Here is a 13,536-nt window from a genome sequence, read left to right on the forward strand (position 1 = left end):
GATGCCACACAAAGGTGGCATTTACTAGCAGACCTGAGGGGGTGATAAGAAGAATAGGGTCTCATGAGTGTTTCTGTATACATGCAACATTAGAACAATCTACTGTAGATGAGAACAGGCCATTCAAAGCTCACCAGTCCTATACTTTTAATTCCTCCTATATAACATCAAGTCGAGTTTTGAAGGTCCCTAAAGTCCTATCATCTTCCACACTACTTGATAGTTTATTCTATGTGTTTGTGGTTCTCTTTGTGAAAACAAAACTTCCTTTGGGAGAAATTTGCCCTTACCAAGTTTCCAACTGTGTCCCCATGTTCTTGATGAACCCATTTTAAAGTCACCGTCTCGATCCACTGGACTAATTCCCTTCATAATTTTAAACACTTCAGTCAGGTCTCCTCTTAATCTTCTTTTCCTTAAACTGTAAAGGCTCAGCTCTTTTAATCTTTCCTCATAACTCATCCTCTATCACCCTCAATCAGCCTCATCGCTCTTCTCTGGACCTTTTCTAGTGCTGCTATGTCCTTTTTGTAGCCTGGAGACCAAAACTGCACACATAACTCCAGATGAGGCCTCACCAGTGTGTTATAAAACTTGAGCAGAACCTCCTGTGACTTGTACTCCACACATCAAGGCGCTATATAACCGGACATTCTGTTAGTTTTCTTAATGACTTCTGAACATTGTCTGGAAGTCGATAGCTCAGAGTCCACCATGACTCCTAAATCCTTCTCATAAGGTGGACTTTTGATTTTCAGATCTCCCATTGTGTATTCAAACCTCACATTTTTTCTTCCTATGTGCAATTCTTTACATTTACTGACAATAAATGTCATCTGCCACAAATCTGCCCAAGGCTGTCTGCTGTCCAAGTCTTTCTGCGAGGATTCAACAGATTCCATATTATCTCCCAATCCACCTATCTTGGTGTCATCTGCAAACTTAACCAGCTTGTTACTTATATTCCTATCTAAATCATTAATATATATTAAAAACAGCAGCAGCCCTAGCACTGTCCCTTGCTGAACACCACTCTTAACATCAGCCAATTCTGATGAGGTTCCTCACACCATCACCTTCTGCTTCCTGTGCCTGAGCCAATTCTGCACCCATCTACACACATCACACCCTGAACTGCCACTTCATTTAGTTTGATGCCCAACCTCTCATGTGGCACCTCATCAAATGCTTTCTGAAAGTCCAGATCAATAACTGGTGGCCCATTGACTACTCTGTAGATAAACATCAACGATTTGAACTTAATATGTGCTGCTACAGAGAGCCAGCAGAGTGTCCTGAGAAGAGCAGTGACATGTGTCCACCTTGGTTGGTTGAACACCAGACGTATCGCTGCATTTTAAGTCACCTGCAGTGGCTTGGCAGCTCATGCTTGCTTCTGCTATTAGACAGCTACAGTAGTCCAGACATGATCAGAACAAAGCCCGGACTGAAAGCCGTGCTGCACATTCCATCAGATATGGCTTGATCTTGCAGAGGTTACACAAAGTGAACCTGCGTGAAACTGTGCAGCTTCAAAATGGAGACAGCATGGAAACGCCACACTCCATAATACGAGCATATCATCCAGAGAGTGACTGCACTGGGGTCTAGTCACCGTGGGGCATTAATTATACCTTGAATGACATCACTCCACTCCAGGTAAATAAAATACCTTTAAAAATAAACCTAATGAAATGTTTCGATCTCCAGCTGAAGATTATCCTGAATTACTTTTTGAAACAACTTCTCTCTGTGTATCTCTCTGCCACTTGGAATCCACCATCATCAAACCTGCTTCAGGAGCACCAGGTACAAGGCAATTAACAAAACTGGTCAGACGGCCAGTCCATCACAGGGCCTGCTGTCATTCAAACACATCTACATGGGCCCAAAGCAGAATCACCTGTTAATCTCAGACACCAGAACACCCCACAGGCAAAGGCAGAATGAGCAGACAAACAGCGCCAAGGCTGGCATTTGAGCCCTGCCCACTGTGTCATGTGTGGTCTTACCAGTTCTTATAAAACGGTTCATCTCGAGCGGTTAGTACACTGATTTATTTTGTAGAACACATGCTAAATTGGCCCGTGTGTGTGTGTGTGTGTGTGTGTGTGTTCACCCACTGAAGGGCTGCCATCCTGTCTAGGAGTTCCTGCCTTGCCGCTGATTTTTGCTGAGATAGGCTCCAGCTTCCCCGTGACCCTGCTCTGGATAAGCGGGTTGGGAAAATGGATCGAAAGACAAACACTGTGCAATGACAAAAGACATCATATAAGGAACTGAATGAATGAATGACCGACAATAAACACCTGATAACGTTTCACATTTAAAAGGCACCTAAAGGCTTAAAGCTTAATAAGCAAGTCTATGATGAGATTAGTGATAGGGAGACCTTAGTAAGCAGTTTAAAAGACATTCAACTGAAAGTATCGCCTGGAGCCTTCTATTAGAAGATAAGAAGTACATAAACAAGAGACCTACGCTAGATGAGTGCCAAAAAATAAAAAAAACATCCTGACCTAACTAAACAAACACGTTGATTAGAGACATCAGTCAATCTGGGGATGGATTTGACTTCCATCCAGGTGATGACTAATTCACCTGTAAGCTGTCACTCTGCAAAGTCAATGATTGACAAAGTCCACAATGGGAATGACATGGCGGTGAGCCACTCAGCAGTCAAAGGTTCAGCAGTTGGGAGAAACACAACAGCCACCACAGTGTTACAAAAACTAAAATATGGAGACAGTCCTGATTAAGAAGAAATGCTACAGGAAAAGCTTGCCATTCAAGATTTAAGGATACGGATGTCCGATTTTTTTTGTATTTGCTGCAGTTTTTTTATTCCAAATCAGTTACAAACCATAAACCCATCAATGTACCCATTTAGTGCACACTCTGCAAAAAGAGCAAAAAAAGACATGAAAGGCCTGATAGATAGATAGATAGATAGATAGATAGATAGATAGATAGATAGATAGATAGATAGATAGATAGATAGATAGGATTTGGGTTTGGCCCGTTTGGGTCATGGGGTCCAGGTTTGGGTTTGAGTGAGTGAGTGAGTGAGTGGGAAGGAGGGTCATGGGGTCCAGCTGCTGTGTGGCATCTGTTGGTGAAGAGAGATTCACTGATCTTGACTTTGCTAACGATGCTGTGATCTTCGCGGAGTCAATGGAGGCTCTGATTGGGGCCCTCGAGAGACTGAGCGAGGAGTCTGAGGGTCTGGGCTTGCGAGGGTCCTGATAAAAACCAAGAGCCAGGCCTTTAATGACCTCTTGGGCACAGCCATCAGCAGTGTGTCCGGCTGCGGAGAGAGTGTCGACCTCATTGAGAGGTTTACTTACCTTGGCAGTGACATTCATGTCTCTGGTGACTCTTCCTATGAAGTCAATAGACCGATTGTGAGAGCATAGGGGGGTCATGAGGTCGCTGGAAAGGGGTGTGTGGTGCTCCTGATATCTTTGCAAAAGGACAAAGATCCAAGACTTTAAAGTCCTGGTGCTTCCTGTTTTTGAGACATGGACGCTATCCAATGACCTAAGATGAAGACTGGACTCCTTCAGTACTGTGTCTCTTCAGAGAATCCTTGGGTACCGCTGCTTTGATTTTGTGTTGAATGAGTGGTTGGTCACGGAGTCCCAATTGAGGCACATTACCTGCATTGTGGTATTTCTCCAACCTTATACACAGTACCTTTGCATAATGACCACAATTAGCACCATTGACTAACAATGGGCCATGTGATCAATGATATGCAAATTGTCCATTGATCAGTGGCCATAAGTACCATTCACAGAGAGTTGGGGAATGGCTGCAATCACAGCATCATAAGATGGTGAAAGATATACCCTTAGAACCCCTCCTCAGTTCAGAGATGGTCATTTCTTTTTCATGTAAATGGCTTCCTTAACTCCTCCCTCAAACCAGTGTTCCTCCCTGTCCAGGATGTGCACAATGCTGCAGTCAACCGAGACTGAGGAAGTCACTTGGATGAGTGATGTAACGTATCTCCCACGGAAAAAAACTATGCCCAGATAAACAGAATCAACTTTCTAGAATGAGACCAAAAGGTTTTGAAAAATTCCACTGGTAATCCATCAGTCCCTGGTGATTTTCCAGTATTAAGTCCTATCATGGTACAAGTGACAGACAAAGTCCAAAGAAAATTTGGGGTGCCAACCCAGCCACTCCATTTAACAATAAATCAACAAAATGGGCTCTCTTATCAAAATAAACAGGCACTTGATGGTGCAGGCACAAAACAAACAAGTTATAGCCACTGATGGCTCTTAACTAAGATATGGCTATGGAACTTCATCCTACAGTAGTTTCGGATTGAGACTGACATACCATGTTCCTAGAATGACCACCTTTATAATATTTAAACCAAAAGGGAAGCAGCATCCCGGAGGAAAGGAGGTTGGAGTCAAGACTGTTATCAACGGTGCCCCCGCATTCTGGAGTGGTATCGCATATCTGATTTGAGCCGATAAGGTGAGCCACAGACACGCATTTATTATAGTCCATTTAATGCTGCAATAAACTTTATATTGTTCAGACCCAAAGGGACAGGGTATTCCGGAGAAAGGAGGTTGGAGTCAAGACGGTTATCAACAGCACCCCTTCTTGTCCCGGAGTGGTATCACATACCTGATTTGATCCAGAGACGCACATTTGTGATAGTCCATTTAATGCTATTGTTCAGAACAAAAGGGTCGGGGGATCCTGGAGGAAGGAGGTTAGAGTCAAGACTGTTAGCAACAGCGGCCCTTCTTGTCCTAGATTGGTATCGCATGCCTAATTTGAGACGATAGATGATCCACAGACACACGTGTGATAGCCTGTTTAACGCTGCTGTCACCTCGTGCTTTCAGCTTCTAGAATATCCTTCTCCCCAGCTGGAACCTGTGGTAAGTCCTTGTATTATAGTGATATTCCCCTCTAATTACCTTTTACTTATTTTCTTCATGGATAAGAGTATTCATTAGGTTCATTACTGGGTTGGTCAACTGTCACACCTTAAGATTAAGACACACATATGTAGATATATACACATACACACAGACCCTGACCACAAACGTACCGTATAAAAGACGTATACACATGCATGTTATTCCCTAGAACTTTAACCCACACAAGTACCGTATGAATAACACATGCACAGTTCACTTTCCCTAGTACTGCAAGAGACTTACTTATAGGGACGAATAACGTACAATATATATCTCAGACCTAAATATTACTTTTGGTCTACAAGAATATATTTAAACATACAAAGCCTCAACATCCTTGGCTATAAGCCGTTTATCAACTAATGAATGTCTTACTTTAAGGCACTGTTCATTATTGGACAGAGCTCTATGTCCACAACTCGATAAACCTTGTGGATCAGATCATATAGCACTTCCTACTACTCCAGGCGCTCTTACAAAATTACCTTATTACTTCAATCACTCTAGATATGAAGATAAAGCATAGAAAGTTAAAAGCCATATGATATTTATTAAAGAGCAATAATACCAGTAGAGAAAAGCATAAATGAAAATGTGGATAGTAAAGTCTGATTCTATACAGTATACACTGTATAGTCTTTAGAAAAAGCTTACGAAAAGTTAAGGATATCAAAGATGAATGTCCCAGGGTGGCGTTGATTTAGCAATCGAAATTCATGGAATGCTTTAGCTGACAATCAGATGAAAATGGTCACACATTGCTGGTGCCCTCGCCTGACGTCGCTTTCTCTTCTCCGCTTGACGTCGATCTTTTCACGTCATTTACTCAGTCATATTTATTTTAAAATTCCACATGAGTTTTCCAACATGCGATTGTTACATATGCCTGGTTGGCTGGCTGTCAATATGATGGATGAATTGGCTCAGACTCTTTAATCTGTTTGAGTACAAATAATAGAGTTTTTGATGTTTTAAGAACCTTCCTGTCCCAAGCTGTAGACTGGTTTGGTAATTTCTAGTCCCACGGCCTCTCCTCCTGTTCGTAGTTTGTAAAGTAATAGAATACAACATGAAGCATCGGCATGTCTTCCTTTCCTGGGCTGTAAGCCTATTTAGTCCCGGGTGCCCATCTCTTCACAGATGATAAAATAATTAAAGCTTGAGGCGTCTCCTGGATTTTCTGCTCCGTTTAAACAGATGATACTGTGATTGTTACGGACACAATTCAGGAAAACGGGACACTTTAATGTCCTGCCTTCTTAAGTGTTAAATTGATCCTGTCCATATGAGCAAAATATTTCTTTTAAAATGATACAATTTGTTAACTGTCCATTTTCGTTTGTGTGAGCAAAAAATAAAATAAAATATAAAATCCATGACACTACAGTCCTGAAGAAAACTTGCCGACTCAAGAGGTTCTCCATTGATTTCAGCGGAAAGCAGTTGCTGATAGAGCTGTAGAGCCAAGGTCCAAATGGCTTCAGGCTCCTATCATTTTTCAGACGGTCAATGGTTTTTCTTTGACCCATCCGAAAAAAAAAATAATAAGCGGGTGCATCTATTTGAGCGAGAGCTTGTATTCTTGATCGGACGAGTGCATCATTGGCTCGCCTGTCCGTCAGATCCATCAATGATTGTTTTTAATTTGTTTTTAGTGTTTCGAAAAAGTGCCGCTATCCAACTTAGTGGTCAAAACAGAATGAAGCCCCTTGATATCCTTCTCCAGCAATTCCACCGGGGTGTTCACTTTCTGAGTGGTCTGTTCTGCGCGTTGCTGGCACAGCAGCTCTATCTCAATTTTAGAAGATCCTACCGCTGGCATAGACAAGTTTTATTTTGTGTGTCTCTGATGCTTCTAGAAATATCCAGAACATTTGATGAATCGCAAGTCTTTCAGGAGGTTGGTAGGGTCAGTAAGACTTAGCAGATTGTGAAAATAGCAGAGAGAGAGATCAGAAAAGCCAGTGGGAATAATGGAGCACTTAGCAACGAGTTTACTGTGACGTTTCTGAATGTAAAATCTGTCAAGTCTGGCCACAGAGAGCAGCCCTGCAGAGCTCTTCACCTACGTGAACTGCCCAACACCAGGATGCAATGCTCTGCAAATGTCAATGAAACTACACTTAATAACACCAGACATGGGGGCTTTAACGGACCCCGAGTGCGGCTCCAGCCCACTCCTGTCCAGCTATGCATTTTCAGTGCAGTTAAATTCACCCTCAACAAACACCAGCTTACACTGCACAAGACCATCATGTGAAACAGAGAAGCAGTGCAGTCTCTCCGAGCCTGAATTTGGGGCATACGCATTCACGAAAGCCCACTTCTTCCCCCCAATGTTTGCCTCTACCTTTAACAGCCTTCCGTTAAGTAATTCAGTAGAAATGACCGAGCCTTTTTAAAAATAGGAGAGCAACCCCAGCATTAAGACGGAAGCCATACTTAAACGTGTTGTCCCTCCTCACTCCTTGTGTCATTGTCACTGGCTTGTGACATCAGTGAACATTTCTTGAAGAAATTTAAAGAATTAAAAATCTGTTCTTATCACCAAGTATCTACACCCATTCACATGTACAGTGGCCAGAAAATTAAAAGGCATTAGGCAAAGAGGAAAAGCAGCAGACAGTAACACTAAACTAACTATTAAATTGCACCTTTCTTCTTCTAGTTTGTATTGCGTGTTGTAGCATTGGCTTAGTTATCACAAATGTAGTGTCATTTTGCTTTTGTACTCAGTTGGAGTGGCGCTCGTAATTTTGTTGTAAATTATTTTACAATAACAATAAAAGGCTTTCTGTTCTATTCTAGGAAAAAATGCAGAAAGTAGCACTAATCCCCCCATTACAGGGGTGTAGCCAGCCTCCCAGGTGTGTGGGGGGGGTCTTTTTTCAAAACAATCGACTTTTTTGTTTTAATTAGCTTACCATTTCGTTCATGCATTATATATGTAGTGTCACACGTGCGCATCGGAGGCAGCTAAAGGGCTTGAGTAAGGGCAGTTCCGAGTCATACCGGGATGTGGCAGACTGCACTGACTCTTGTTCTCCCTTTCCTGCAGACCATTCACGGGAGATTCCACCTGGTCCTCTTGACGTCACTTCCGGGACTGAGCCTATGGAAGGAGACCTTGCCGGCTCCGGCCCCTGTGATGTCACGTCTGGGCTCGAACCAATGGCTGAAGAACATGAGCCCAATCCCTATGACCTCACTTCCTGTCTTCCCCTTTAAAAGCTCCCACCTTTTCCATATTCCCTCAGTTCTGTTTTGGACTCGGTTTTGCGCACACTTTGCAGCCAGGATACCAATTATACGGGTGGCTGCCCCAAAACCTTGCTATGACTCTTTGTGGCTTTTGTGACAGTGGCATAGCCGACAGGATGGAGAAGTCCCGGAAGAGAAGGGGACAGGACCTGCAATGTACCCAGGTGGGAACGTACCAGGGCCGAGTTTTCAGGTGGGGAGGGTGTCCCGTTGTTCGGCGAGACCTGGTACGGACAACCTAGAAAGGCCAGGGAGTGTGCGGGAGGGGCTCACAGAGTTGGGCTGCTCCGGAGGGGAGAGGTAAGAGGGGCTTATTATGCTCTCTTGGAGGAGAGTGCCCGCCTCCCTGTGAAACCAGAACCCCAATTATCACCTAGGGGTGCTCCAGACTGGCAGGTGAGTAAAATAACAAACTGGAGGTTGGACCCAGAGCGGCCGACCCACAAACAAGCCTGGTCCTTCTGGGCAATGGTAGGGCAGTGGTAACGGCCACATGAGAACAAGCCCTACCACATAATAGAGCAGGTAGCCTGCTATCTCCTCCTGAAAGTGCTTCCCCGTGGCATCACCCAGCCGGTCTGTGGTAAGCAGTTTATGAACATGGCTGAGCTCATAGGGCTTCTGGAGAAACAAAGGATGGCCTCACAATCTGAGGAGCAGAACCGTCCCTTTGTCAAACTCAGCGGGAGCTTAAAACCTAGCCATGTACAACCCGGAGCTTGTGCCAACGTCCCTGGAGTTGCGGACGTGCATACCGCTTGGAAGCGAGGAGGGATGGAGGTGGAGGAGGAGGAGGGGTTGGTGTGCTCTGACTAATCCGTTGGTGGTCCCCCACACACAGGAGTGGTGATCATAAATGGGTACAAGACCACAGCCTTATTCAATTCCGGTAGCAACATTACCATTGTTGCCCGCCGGTTTGTGCTGCCGCGACAATGGTTAAGGATCAAGACCAGTACAGCCTGTGTCCACGGAGAAATCCGCTTGTACAGGTCCGCCACTTGTATTGTCAGTTATGGGGGATCGGTACGGAAACTAACCGTGGCCGTCCTTCCAAATCCACCACATTTGGTGATACTGGGGCGGGACTGGTGTAAAATTAAAAGTGGTGAGACACAAACCGCTCCTGGGTTGAACTTAGGCCTAGTTATAGATGGAGATGAGCCGTATCAAGCTGCCTCCACGCTGTGTAACCAGCCGGCAGAGAGAGACGAAACGGCCTCCCTGAGTGACATGGCAACTTCCAGACGGTCGCGGGCCAATACGTCATCCACCACCGCCGAGACGGAACAGGAGGTAACCACGCCCCTTGAGGGCGGCACGGACCCTCTCTCCCCGTTGCAGTTTCAATTTAAAGAGACGCCAGCTTCTTTTAAAAGGGAGCAGTGGAATGAAGATTCCCTGAAGTTTGCCAAAAATGCAGTGGTCTTAGTCAATGGCCAGCGCACTAACCAGTCGATGCCACAAGGTCCTCACTTTGTGTTAGAAAATGACCTTCTGAAACGTGTAGCTGAGTATGATGGGCAGGAGAGAAGGCTACTGCTAATCCGGCGGCAGGTCTGTGAGTTAGCACACGCTCACCTCTTAGGTGGCCATTTGGGCCAATTCATCCATCATATTGACAGCCAGCCAACCAGGTGTATGTAACAATCACGTGTTGCAAAACTCATGTGGAATTTTAAAATAAATATGACCGAGTAAATAACGTGAAAAGATCGACATCAAGCGGAGAAGAGAAAGAGACGTCAGGAGAGGGCACCAGCAACGTGTGACCATTTTCATCTGATCGTCAGCTAAAGCAATCCATGAATATTGATTGCTAAATCAATGCCACCATGGGACTCTTGTATTCCACTGTTCTTTCTGAATCGCGAGGGGCACACAAAAAAATTTTATCATGTGACAAAGTCACAACAGTAGTGAAGCTCATGTTAACTAGCAAATTATTAGCAGATCTTCAGTAATGGTGTCCTTGTCTCTTTGCAGCCCACCGGAGCTGATTAACAAGATGACAAGATGGGTGTTTTGTGACTGGTGTTGTGGGCATTGCCTGACCTACATCCTAGGAATTTGAGGTTTGATTTTGGATTCATCTCCAAATGTTTGTGATGCACCATCTGTTGGAATAACAAATACAACACATTTGTTGAACATTTGTAGTAAATGCAGACCACAGTACCTATAAGGTCAGTCACATAACACCCACAACATCATTCACGAAACACCTGTCTCATTCCCAGTTGCATCATGGTTAAGATTTGGGTTGTGTGAGTGTTATGTGAAGTGATGGGTGTTTCGTGACTGATATCATGAGCGTTATCTGACCAACAACACGTATTGCAGGCTGCATTGAGAACCATCTCCAAATGTTTGTGATGTGCCATCTGTTGGAATGGCAAATACAGTGCATTTTATTACGTTCTGTTGAACGTGTGTAGTAATTGCAGACAACAGTACCTGTACTCCCCAACATCATGAAACACCTACAATGTCAGTCACAAAATGCCCATCTCATGCCTGGTTGTGCGCATTTCGTGACTGACGCTGTGGGCATTAGCTGACCTATATCAAAGGTATTGTAAACTGCATTTAGACCCATCTCTAAATGTTTGTGATGCGTCACCTGTTGGAATTAAAGACATAGCAACCAGAAGGACACAGTTGTCCTTTTATTAAGGTGGATGCTGACAAGTCAGATGTGTTATTTTTCATACAAAAGAAGAAAACGTAATGCAAAAGTACTTCACTGTAACACATTACATTTTATATTAAGTAACTATAGTGCATAAAATATTTAGTTTTTTAAGTTATTAGTAATATAACTAAAGTAACGTCATGCTCCATGCTTGTTTTCAGATTCCTTGCAGCCAATGATAATCGTTTAGCACATTTTTATGACATTTTCAGATCTGATTTGAAATACTTTGTTAATTCCGGAAGGAGAATTGTCTTCTCGCATGACCTTTGGGACATCCGAGCTTTTTGCCAATGGAGTACACCGTTAGAGGACTCGCACATGTAAACGGAGGTTTTAAAGAAAGCGGGTTTCTGCCTTAACCGGTTTACTCGCCTCACTCCGGTTTTGTGCGTGTGCATATAAACGCTCTCAACAACAACATTTATTTCTATAGCACATTTTCATACAAATAATGTAGCTCAAAGCGCTTTACATGATGAAGAAAGGGAAAAAAGACAAAATAAGAATTAAAATAAGAGAACACTAATTAACATTGAATAAAAGTAAGGTCCGAGTGATTATAACGGCTCTATCCTCATTCCGAGTTTTTGTTGAACTGGTGTCCTGTTTGGGGCCGATTAGGGGCGTACGGGGATTAGGCTCGCAGTGGCTAAAGTGGCAGGATGGATCAGGTAATCAAGGGCGGAATAAAGAGAAAAACAGAGCGGCGAGTGTGTTAAGAGGAGCACTGCGCTTATCTTCTTCATTAGGCTCCACCTGTCTGTGACAGCCAGTGCCCTCCTCGATAACTCCTGATTTGTGTCTAAAACTGCACAACAGCGTTATTTTACACCTCTTGTCTGAATCGAAACCGCACGATCCTCGACTTGAGGCTGTGTGCGATCTCGTCGCTCAGACCTAGGAATCCCCGCAGGTAACCTACCCGTGCAGACATGCGCAGTGCGGTCCCATTACTTGTGTGTTTCACCTGAGAACTTGTCACTGCGCTATACAAAGATAAACTGACTTACGTCCGACATTGCGCACTCACCTTCCAGCTTTTTGTGTTGCGCTTGACTCTCTCCGAAAAGTGCATACTATTTGAAAGACATTGTATAAAGTAAAGGTCGATTCATAATGGGTTTGCAGTCATACATTTTCGCCATAGTGCTGCTTATCTCCCTTGTACTGAGCCTCCCGGGCGAAGTTTTCATGAAAAAGGTCAGTACCAAGGAAACCACTAAATTCAATAGTTAATTAAATCGCTGGGAACGCGGCCCCGGATCGTCTCATCAGGCCCCCGTCAGATTCAACGCTTAATTAACTCCCACAATCAGCTGAGATTTAAAAGTCGGCCATCGAAAGAACTCACCGTGCAGGGCTTCGAGTCTCCCTTCCCGGCCGCCTCTCTGCTCTTCTGTGAGGTAATTGAACTTTGCCCCCCGAGGCAGCACTTTGACAGGGAACCTCCACCGTGTCCTTTTTTTTTTCAGCTTATTAATATTTGAAGTGAGTTGCCCCTCGCACCACACCAGGATATCTTAACAGCTCCCCCTATCGTCAAAGAGCGTAATAGACTGCTAGAGCAGCACGAAAGGGGGCCTGGATGAGTCCATCACAACATGGCAGGAAGTGGGATGCAGACCACCGAAGGGCACACACATACTCGCAGAAACGCATTGTGCCAGTTTACAGTTGGTAATTAATTGGTATGTGTGTGAGATGTACCCTGAGGGGAGGTAGCAGGGACCCTGCTGAGGTCATAACAAAAGGTCTCCAGCTAGCAACGAGTAATAAAAGTATTAGTAAGTCAGTACCTAACTAAACATGGTGCAGGGGTCTGCTGGAGCCTATCTCAGCTAGTATAGTGTGCAAGACAGGAACAAACCCTGGACAGGGTGCCAGTCCATCGCTGGGCACACACACACACACACACACACACACACACACACACACACACACACACACACACACACACGAGCCAATTCTGCATTACCAATTTACCTAACCTGCAATAATCAGGGCCATCTTAATGTATGGGCACAATGGGCACTGGCTGGTGGCCCTGGGAGCATAGGAGTCCACAGTGTTTCTGATGCCTACGTTTCTGTTTTTTTTATTTAAACAGGATCATTGGTGTTAGGTAGAATGCCTAGAGGGGGCTGGGTGGTCTTAGCGAGGAAAAATTTATTATTCATTTCAAACTCCTGTTAAAAACATATGATGAGTTTTATTCATTTTCTTGTATGTAATTTCTATTGTCTTGTTAATGTGTTTATTGAATTGTAAACTGTCCTTGAGTGTATGGAAGCCGCTACATAAATAAAACATTATTATTATTATTATTATTATTATTATTATTATTATTATTATTATCCACTTCCACACTTCTTGTTCTTTATTTCCATGATACCTGTTTTCATCATTGCCACCCACACAAACATGTGCAAGAATCTACAGAAAGCATTCATAATGCCCCATCATTATTCTCCTGAATAGAGTTTGCATTGTTTCATATAATATGTCTGGCCTAGCCTCTGAATGAAAATCTTTCAGACTCGAAAGTGTTGAACTGGAATCAGATAATGTTCCAGCTTTCAGTGCTCTAACTGGCGATTTTCAGTCGTGGCCTTCATTTACATA

The 13,536-nt window shown here is 43.9% G+C and overlaps 1 protein-coding gene across 1 annotated transcript in view; it reads right to left on the reverse strand.

Moving 5' to 3' along the window:
• Positions 1 to 12,460, reverse strand: part of LOC114649085 (sterol O-acyltransferase 2-like) — a 93,447-nt gene extending 80,987 nt beyond the window's left edge. The window contains exon 1 of the mRNA XM_028798513.2: positions 12,266 to 12,460. The gene's annotated coding sequence lies outside the window, so the exon portion shown is untranslated. The remainder of the gene's footprint in view (positions 1 to 12,265) is intronic.
• Positions 12,461 to 13,536: the final 1,076 nt, after the last annotated feature.

This window comes from Erpetoichthys calabaricus, chromosome 3, assembly GCF_900747795.2.
Source record: "Erpetoichthys calabaricus chromosome 3, fErpCal1.3, whole genome shotgun sequence".
NCBI classification, from domain to species: Eukaryota; Metazoa; Chordata; class Cladistia; order Polypteriformes; family Polypteridae; genus Erpetoichthys; species Erpetoichthys calabaricus.